This window comes from Phalaenopsis equestris, unplaced genomic scaffold (genome assembly GCF_001263595.1).
Source record: "Phalaenopsis equestris unplaced genomic scaffold, ASM126359v1 Scaffold000235, whole genome shotgun sequence".
NCBI lineage: Eukaryota > Viridiplantae > Streptophyta > Magnoliopsida > Asparagales > Orchidaceae > Phalaenopsis > Phalaenopsis equestris.
The window spans coordinates 583579-593981 of NW_018164677.1; positions in this window are offsets into that span (position 1 = coordinate 583579).

The following is a 10403-nucleotide window of genomic DNA, read 5'->3' on the forward strand; positions in this document are numbered from 1 at the left end:
TTCAATTCCACACTGAGGAGTGCATTCTATATCCAATTATTATAGAGTTCGTCTAGATTAGCTGCAAGTGATAGTATCCTTACATAATTTAGTTTCGCCACTCGTGCGAATGTCTCTGAATGGTCAATGCTATAAGTTTGAGTGAATCTCTTGTAAACCATTTAAGCCTTGTGCCTTTCTAGAGAGCCATTAAAATTATATTTAATTGTAATCACCCATTTTTATCCGACAATTTATTTTTTTTAGGTAGATCAACCAATTTTCACTTGTCATTTTTTTAAAAAGTTTTGATCTCTTGGAAGACAATCTCCTTCTATTTAGTGACTTTCAGAGCAAACATGAAAAGTGGGTGAGCTTTTCATACAACACATAATGAAACAATAGATATTTGGTGCAAAACATTTTTCCTTTAAAAGCAAGAATGAGAAGACTAGTTTCATTAGACTTGAAATTAGAATTGGCTCAGGTTCAGTATTGGAAGACTCTAAACTCGAAGATAAAGTGGACTAAACATGAAGTAAATGATCAGTGAAGGCATTACCTGGAAGGTTTGCAGATTTTGAGCCGTGCAAAGGATTATAAACCTTTTCTTTTGAGTTGTCCTCTACCATGAGTAGACAATATCAAATGATGCCATTGCCATTGTTTTTTTTCCTTATTTCTTTTTTGTTATGAACATGATGAGATTACACTGTAGGAAAACCTGAATTATCTTCAATATCTAAAAGACTTGATGCACTTTCTATTAATTTACTATCGCTTAGGCTTTCAGGTTGAAAAATCAAGCTTAAAAATATACTATTTTGTGAGTGTTTGGTTTGAAGGACCTAAAACTCAATAGTCAATTTTTTTTTGTTCTCTTCCTTGAAAATGAGGTGAAAAAAAAAAGTTGTAGTTCACAAAAATGTGACATCCATGTTAACAATTATTTTTTTAAGAATTGGAATCAATATATTTATTAGACTTTTAGATATCGTAGAAGCATAATTAACAAACACTCATTTGATAGTTTGGGATTCAAGTGTTTCTTGATTATGATTATGAATATAATGAAAATAGTACACCCAAATATTCTTAGAGGTGAAGAAGATGGGAGCCGATAATTTGGAAAATTTCTTAAAAAATATCGAAAGGTGTTTGAAAATTTAAAACCTTATTTGATGTTCTATTTATGAAAAATGTAGCAATAAGAACAGTTTTTTCCCAAAAATATTTAGACACCTGATTGATAAATAACAATGCATGCTCTATTCCATTAAATGCTTATTTTTTATTTCAGCCATGTCATTTGTTTGCGAGTGTCGACACAAGAGCTTGATGACTTCCCTTTTTCGAGAAAAAAATAACCTAAAGTAATTTTGAAGTACTCTTAGCCATTATCGCTTTGTAATATTTGACTTGTTTTTTTTTAAATAGTTTGTTCCATGTTGCAAATTTTTTTATGATTTATTTCTATTTCAAATTTTTCTTTCATTAAATAAACTCAACTTAACCTAAGTCACAAATTATTTTTTTCCAGAATATGCAAAATTTTTACAAGGCTATGAATCAGAGTAAATAATGTAATTGGTTTGTATGTTTTTGGAGAAAAAGATGCATGATAATGTTTAGGAAACCGACAAACTTCACATTGAAATAAAAATATTTTTATTCTAAAATAACTTGGAAGCAAGTATGTTAGATATTGAAAGCTAAGATGACAACCCATAATGCCAAAATAATATCGTCGTCTTTAGAAAAAAAAATATAATTTAAACCAGTACTATGATATTGTTTATTTGAGCCAAAATCACTGGCCAAATAATAGAGTCTATTTTTCTTAGCACTGTCAATCATCCTCTCCGTGGTTAATTCTTGAAACTCGCAATACGAAGAATAAAATTTAGCTTGATATTGATGGTCAACAACAATTCTACTAATGTACAACAAGCTACAGGTTAGATTGGGTGCATGGAGAACATCGCGAAGGGTTAACAATATTGAAAGTTTGACAGTTTCTATCCCAACAATTACCAAAGAAATTTTCATTTTAATATTTAGGACAAAAAAATAGTGCTTTGATGAATAATGAATAATAAAATTAAAAAACAACATTGAATTTTTAAACGAAAATAAATAGCTGATATCGGAGTTAACTCAACCTAAGATGACGAAAATGAATTTTATTACTCAAACAATAGCTCAGATACAATCAAGACTCCAACAATAATAAAAAAAGCTAGCAATAATGAAGGACGAAGGAAGGCTGGGGACTTTGACTACAAGGCGGGTACTAATCAGTGGTTGGATGAGGGGACAATTGGTGGCGATGACACTGGAGAGAGTAGCAGGTGCGGTTGGCCTCTGGAGGGTGCTGTAGGCGATCGATGGGCTGCTGGGAAGGGCTAAATGGATTGCTAGAAGGTGGCTGGCGAGACAGGCGAGCTTCTGGGAGTTGGACGGACCGTTGGGAAGTGCTAGAAATGGAAAGCAGTGGCTGAAAGTCTGCGGCCTTCTAGAATCGTAGATAGAGAGCTGCGGTCACTTAGAGTTATGAGCAGGGGAGTCTGTGGTCTTCTAGATAGGAGTTGCGGTAGTATGGCGTCGAGGGAAAGGAGTCTACAGCCTTCTGGAGTCTCATATAGAGAGCTGCGGTAACTGGGAGTTGCGGGAAGGGAGTCTGCGACCTTTTTGGAGTCGCTAATAGGGAGCTGCGACAACCTGGAGATGTGGTAAGGGAATTGCGGCTGTCTGGAGTCGCTGGAGGGAGTCGGCGGGCATAGGACAACGAAGAAACTATAGAGATATTCACCACCTCAGACAAGTTACAGCCGGAACACCTTATTGTTGGATACAACCTTCACGCGAAAAACGTGAAGTATAATAGGAGGGATAGGAGGAAAAAGGAAATGTGGAGTTGCGGTGTTAAATTCCACCCCTTCCGAGATGGACCAAACTTCTGTGTTGTTGGTTCAGCCGACCCTCATTCAAAGCTCTGCATCTGTCTCTCAGGATTGAAGGAGTTTCGACCTCTTTCGTTGAAGCTTCTGGGTCCTCAAAGTACGATGCCAGGTCCGCAATATTGAATGTGGCCGAAACATTGTAGTCCCCGACAGATCAATCTTGTATGCATTATTTAGTTTTTGAAGTATCCTGAAAGGTTCGTTTGCTCTGGGCTTACGCTTCCCGAATACTCCCTCAAGAAATCTTTTCTTTTTTAGCTGAATTCACATGTGGTCCCCTTCTTGGAACGCAACATTCTTCCTGGACTTATTCACTTGTGCCTGATATCCACGGTTTACTTTGCAGTTTCCTTGTCAACCTTATCGTGGAGCTTCTGAATTTCGTTGACACACTCCGTAGCATCTTTGCAGACTTCTGACATCGGTAAGAGTGATACCAACTCAAGTGGTGTGAACGGATTGCACTCGTATACAATCTAAAACGGGTGCGTCCTGTAGTCTGACTTACAGATCTGTTGTGGGCGAACTCGACTTGAGATAGAATGAAATCCCATTGCATGATGCTCTTCCCTATGAAGCATCTTAGGAGGTTTCCTAGGCTCTTGTTTACTACCTCTGTCTGACCGTCTATTTATGAATGTGTTGCTGAACTGAATTGGAGCTTGGTGCCTAGCTTCCCCTACAAAGTACTTCAGAAATGGCTCAAAAATTTGACGTCTCTATTGGAGGTGATGGTCTGGGGAATCCCGTGTAATCTCTCGATCTCCTGGAAGTATAAATTGGCGATATGAGACGCGTTCAGTGTCCGGTGGCAAGGTACGAAATTTGCCATCTTTGAGAATCCGTCCACCACAACCATCACAGAATCCTTGTTCCTTTGTGTCCTCGGGAGCCCAACCACAATGGTCATGCTAACATCTACCCACGGTGCCTTTGGTACTTGTAGTGGCATGCAATGCCTTGCATGTCGCTCCACATCTCTCGTTAGTCAAGGTCAAAAGAAATGCTCTCTCTCGAGGGCTAGAGTCCTGTCCCTATCAAAATTTCCTGTCAATTCCTCACTATGGCTTTTCTGGATAATGGTTTATCTCAGCGAGCACCTGGGATGCACAACTGACTCTGGTGGAACATTTATCAATCTGTTCGGTAATATTGCCTAATTGGCTTCTCCTGACATTGCTCCCAGATGTCCTTGAAGTTCTCGTCTATTTCTACAAATCCCTTACGACCTTAAAACCCACAACTCGAGCCTGCGTGGATATGATCAACAGGTGTCAACAACTTAGTGCGTCTACTACACGGTTCTAGCTCTCTGTCTTGTGCTTAAGCACGAACTGGAATGAGGTTAGGAACTCCACCAAGGTGGCGCATCGACCCTTCAGTTTGCTCTGGATGTTAAGGAATTTTAAAGCTTCATGATCTGTAAACTGTGTGAACTCGCTCGTCAACAAGTAATGAATCTAGTGCTTCAGGCTCTCACAATGACATAGAACTCCTTGTCGTAATTCGAATACTTCCTCCTAGAATCTTTCAATTTCTCACTGAAGAAAGTGGTGGGGTGTCCTCCTTAGCTCAACACTGCCCCTATCCCTACACTCAATGCATCACATTTATGGTTGTGAATTTAGCCCAAAGATCGTTAATCAATTGTAAATTTATTCGAATTTTGGCTCGGATTGAGATTGGATTGAAATAAACGATTCCGAGCTTCTAGCCAAAATTTTGGATTGAATTTTTTTTGAGCTGACCTTAGCTTGACTCAAAATTAAATCGTTGACAAACATAATAATAATAGGGCTGTAAATTTAGCAAATTTAGCTCAAAGATCATTAATTGCTCAAAAATTTATTCGAATTTTGGCTCGGATCGAAATCAGATTGAAATAAATGAGTCGAGCTATGAGCCAAAATTTTGGATCGAATTTTTGTCTAGCTGATTTTGAGACGACCCTAGCTCAACTCAAAATCGGATCGTTAACAACCCTAATCATATTATACCTCTAATGGTTGGCTGAAGTCCGATAATTCTAGTACGGGCGCCCGAGTCACTTTTTCTTTAGTGTGTCAAAATTGGCCCAAGCTATTGCTATCAAAGTAAACTCCTTTCATTTCAAAAGCTCGGTCAAAGGGGCGGTGATAGTGCTAATGTTCCTGGTGAATCTTCGGTAGAGTGATATTAGCCCCAAAAACTGCGTCAGCTTAGTGAACCATTGCGGTGCGGTCCAGCTAATAATGTCATTTATCTTTGTGGTATTCATCTAAATGTCAGCACTAGATACGATGTAACCCAAAAAGCGTACTTGATTTGTCATGAAATGAAAATTGTTTTGACGGACATATAGTCGCTCAGCTCGCAGTAACTCGAACATTGCCTTCAGGTGATGCAAATGATCTTTCTCGTATTGGTTGTATAACAAAGTGCCATCAAAGTAAACCACGACAAACTTCCCAATGCAAGCCCAAAATACCTAGTTCATCAATCTCATGAGAGTGTTGGCTGCGTTCGACAAGCCGAAAGACATAACGATCCACTCATAAAGCCCATCCTTTATCTTGAAGGCAGTCTTTCACTCGTCTCATGGCCTCATCCTTATCTGATAATGCCCCACTACACAAATCGATCTTGGAGAAGATAGTGGCTCTGTGTAACTAGTTTAAGAGATCATCCAAGCATGGTATGAGAAATCAATACTTGATGATGATTTTGTTGACGACCCTATTATCGATGAACATTCGCCACGGCCCGTCCTTCCTTGGCCCCATCAAACAACATATGAGCTGGTGCTCTCTCTGACTAGTCCCCTCATGATGAGATCCTGCACCTGTCACTGTAGTTCTTCGTACTCCGCGGGCCTCAATCTGTAGGTGGGCTGGTTCGACAATACCGATCTTGTATGAAATTTATGGCATGCTGGATGTCCCTCATTTATGGAAACTCCGCTGGTAGATGGTCATTCATGACTTCCTGAAAGTCTTGTAGTAGTGGTGGTTGTATTGCCGGTACCTCACTTTCCTCTATTCCCTCTAGGAAGGCTAAAGCTCGTGCCACTGGGGCATCACCAATTAACTGCAGAAAAGTGGTATAGGGAACTAATGTTTTCTCTGTCACCTCTACCTTTCGTATCTTTAATCTTAGCAAAATGATACGGGTCCCATCCTTCTTAAATGATTAAGTATTCATGAAGCCTTTGTGCTAAGTCTTGCAATCGAACTCCCAAGTCCTACCCAACAAAATGTGGCAAGCGTCCATAGCAGCCACATCACACCATACTTGCTCTTGTAACCGATCCTTAATGGAAAAGTCAATTAGGCACTGTTGATCCATACGTAACTCATTTCCCTTCTTCAATTAGGTAAGGGAATATGACTGGGGATGCTTCTATTGTCCAATCCCAACTTTCTCACTATCAGCGTTGACACCATGCTCTCATAACTCCCACTATGGATGATTAAGCTGCAAACCTTTCCGTTGAAGGTGCACTTGGTGCGAAAAATACTCTGCCTCAACCAGGCAGGATTGATCCCACTTTAGCTCGGACTGCATAACTGGTCGAATGATTAGTGCTTCTCCATCGTCTTCATGGAGCTGAAGCTCCTATGGGCTATCCTATGACTCCTCGTCAACCTCCTCAATTTCATCTTGATTTGTGAGGGTGACGACTCGACTCGTCATGCAGCTAGAGGCTATGAGAGCGTAGCCGTGACACTAGAAACACTTCATGGTCGATACTGTATTAACTCTATCCTGCTTCTTCTCACTTTGGTCTATCTTATCATTTCCTTGTCTGGCTTTGCTAGTTCCTCCCGAGGTACCCTTGTTGACTGCAGGCGACTGCTTGGCTGAAGGTGATGACCTAAAGGACAACCGCTACCCGCCCTACCTCTGTTGTCTCTCCACTTTCAAGGTTTAGCGTCCGATACGGCTGTAGTTACACCACGTTGCTAATGGCGGGCTTCACACCCGTAAGTTCTTTGGCTATTGTGTGCTCCTTTGGTGCCAGTTTGCACTTCAGTTGTAAGTGATCAAACTGGGCTGTGAACTCCATTAAAAGATCTCGCTGTTGCAAGTTGTGAAGTTTTAGAAACATGTCTTGTCAATAGTGAGGTGGGAGATACTTCTTCCGCATTGCTTTCTTCATCATCTCTCACATAATTATCTTCTCACTGCCTTCTCTTCTCCTCTGTCTCTGCAAATTCTCCCACTATAAAGAGGCATTATTCTTCAGTTTAATGGGAGCTAACTTGCCCCATTTGTTCTCTGTCACATCCTTGTACTCGAAGATTCGTTCAGCTGATTGTAGCCAATCAATAAAGTCATTTGGATCTATACCTTCTTCAAATTTTGGAAGATCCATCTTGATGCCAAAATCCCGTTGGCCTGAGGATGCAGCCTCTTCTTTTGGCCTCCTCTGATATTGCATTCCCATTGGCGCGGTCGACATTCCTCATCGCTGACGTTTTTCCTGTGGTGCGGGTTCAAATCTTCGTCCCTGTCATCCCTTCCACTCTCTCGATCACGGTCGAGGGTAATTTCACCATGGTTTCTATCATCTATCACAGTTAATCTTTGTTGCTGATGCAGATCTCTCTTATTTCATCCCGGGTAGGATCTGGTAGGTATCTTCTCGAGGGCATGGTTGAAGGTTTGCGACCTACAAAAGTAAAGATCAAAGAGAAAAAGAAAGAATGAAAAAAGAAGGACGAGAAGGAGAGGGAAGGAAAAAAAAGAAAGGGGAGAGGAAGAAAAAAATTGGAGGACTCTAGGGAACCCTAGGATAGGGCTAGGGTTAGACTAGTTTTGATACCAAATGATATCGAACTTAACTCAACCCAAGATGATAGAAACGAACTTTATTACTCAAACGATAGCTCAGATACAATTAAGACTCCAACAATAATAAAAAACAATACTAGCAATAACAAGGGCCAGAGACGTCGATGACAAGACGGGTGCTGGCGGGCAGCTCGATGAGTGGACAGCAGGAGCAGCGGCGTTAGAGAGAACAACAAGTGTGGCTTGTTGCTTGAAGGTTTTTGTAGGTAATCGGTGGGCTTCTGGGAAGGGTCGATCAAATTTTTAGAAGGTAGCCGACGAGACAGGCGGGCTGCTGGAAGGGAGTCAGATGGGCTGCAAAGAAGTGTTGGAGAGGGTAGGTGACTGTTTGAAGGAAGTTTGCGGCATTCTGGAATTGTAGACAAAGACCAGCGATCACCTAGAGTTACGAGCAGGGGAGTTTGCAGTCTTTTGGAGACGCAGACAGAGAGTTGCAGTAGTCAAGAGTTGGGGGAAAGGAGTCCCCGAACTTCTGGAGTCACAGACAAGGAGCTTCGATAACTGAGAGTCACGGGAAGGAAGTTTGCAACCTTTTTGGAGTCGTTGATAGGGAGCTGTGGCAACCTGGAGATGCGGGAAGGTAATTGCGGCAACTTGGAGTCGCTGGAAGGAGTTAGCGGGCATAGGGCAATGGAGAAATAACTAAGATGATTATCATCTCGGACGAGTTACAGCCGAAGCACATTCATGTCGTCGGATATAGCCTTCAGGGGGAAAATGCTGGCGACGGAATCGGAATTCAGAAACAAATAAAAAACTACTTGACCTAAGCAAAAATCACTCCTATATATAATAGGGATTGGTAACTAGATTATGTAATGATTAGAATAAGAAAGAGACGGTAAATGAAGAAATAGAAAAGACATGGAGTAGAATAGGAGAGTAATAGAAATGAAAAGAGGGGATAAGAGGAAAAAGGAAAGGGGAGAGCTGAGGTGGGAAATTCCGCCCCTTTTGTGTGGTTGATTCAGCCGAACCACATTTAGAGCCGTGCGTCAATTGCTCAATATAGACTTTTGAATATCACAAATATTTGAGTTTCTCAAAAAATGGAAACAAAACACTAACATGTGAGGAGGTATGAGCTGAAGTTCTGTGAGTGAACATTATTTTTAAGCTAGTACAATACTCATTTTCTGCTATAGCTATGGAGGGTACAATAATTAAGGTGAATAAGAGATATATGAAAATAATAAATTGCCTACCTAGTAGAATTTTAGAAAATAAAATACCTATTTACGTCTTCACCATTTTTTGTTTTAGACATACAACACTCATTGCTTCATGTAAAAGTTTTTGGCGGTGTAGCTCCACTAAGATTTCCAGAACACTAAATTAAATTCACGTGTCAAGATGCATCTTTAATGCATACTACTTAATTTAAGGAGGGTATAAATGCTACCTTCCTTGTGCCAAAATGGCCTTCATCTCACAAGATGTTACCTTTGTTGAAAATCAAAGATATTTTAACCAAGATTGTCTTCAGATGAAGCCTTATTTGAATTTTGGCCAATAGCCTAAGGGATCTGTAAACTATTATGTATCAAAATTATTTTTGATGACATTGAAATAAAATGAGAAGATATTATGGAGTTATATTGTGGCAACAAATCAATCATTAATATTGCACAGAGTCAACCCCATACACGAATAAATTGATGGACACTTGATCAATGAAAACTTTGAAAGTGTACTAATTTGTATTCCCTATATTCAAAAACACAAGCCGTTACTTGCATCTTAACTAAAGGATTATTGAGCTCCACATTCCAGAATATCATTTTCAAGTTGAGCGTGAAAAATTTCTAATTCACAGCTTGAGGAGTATTTATGGTGACTGGTTTAGCAATACGTAGGTTTGCAAAGCTGTTCATCCCCCTTGCTATCCATTATTGGCAATCCACTGGCCTAAAGGGGTAGAAATCCTTTTGAAATTGCAGGGAAATATGTGTGCAAGCTATAGAATGTCTTTCTTTATTTTCAATGTAAGTAGTGATTTTAATAGATATAAATTGTTAATTGTAATCTTGAATATTCTTGTATAAATAGAGGGTGAAGACCCCTAATAAAATACACATAAAATTCAAATCATTTGTACTCTTTTAAGCCTTATTTAGCATTTTGCATTTGAGGAATATCTAGATTTTGTTTTATTTGGTAAATTTTCCTACCTTGTTATTTTAACTAGGATTTATTTTCTTGCCAAATATTTCTTCATTTCATGTGCCTGTAAGGCTATGTTGAGGTGATGAATATTGAATAAAACTTTGGGATTTTTCACCTGTAATATTAAAGCCATTAACTTTTTGGTCTCCCCTTATTGCATCTCACTCGTTTTCTTTATTAGTAGGGTTTTAGTGTCCTTGAAATATGTGACTACAAACAAGTTGCTTATATATAAGTTGATTAATGACAAACATTAGCGCATCTCCCCCAGCCTAGTACCTGATGAGTATCATTGGCTTAACTCTCTAGTGTACAGTTCTTGCTACTGCAGAATAGAAGATGGTTGTCCGATCTAAACTCATATATGCCATCAACAAAACAATTAATTAAATATTTCATTGCTTTCTTTTTGTATTCAAGGAATGTGTAGATTTTTTAATAGGGTGTTTTTTCGCGCTTTTT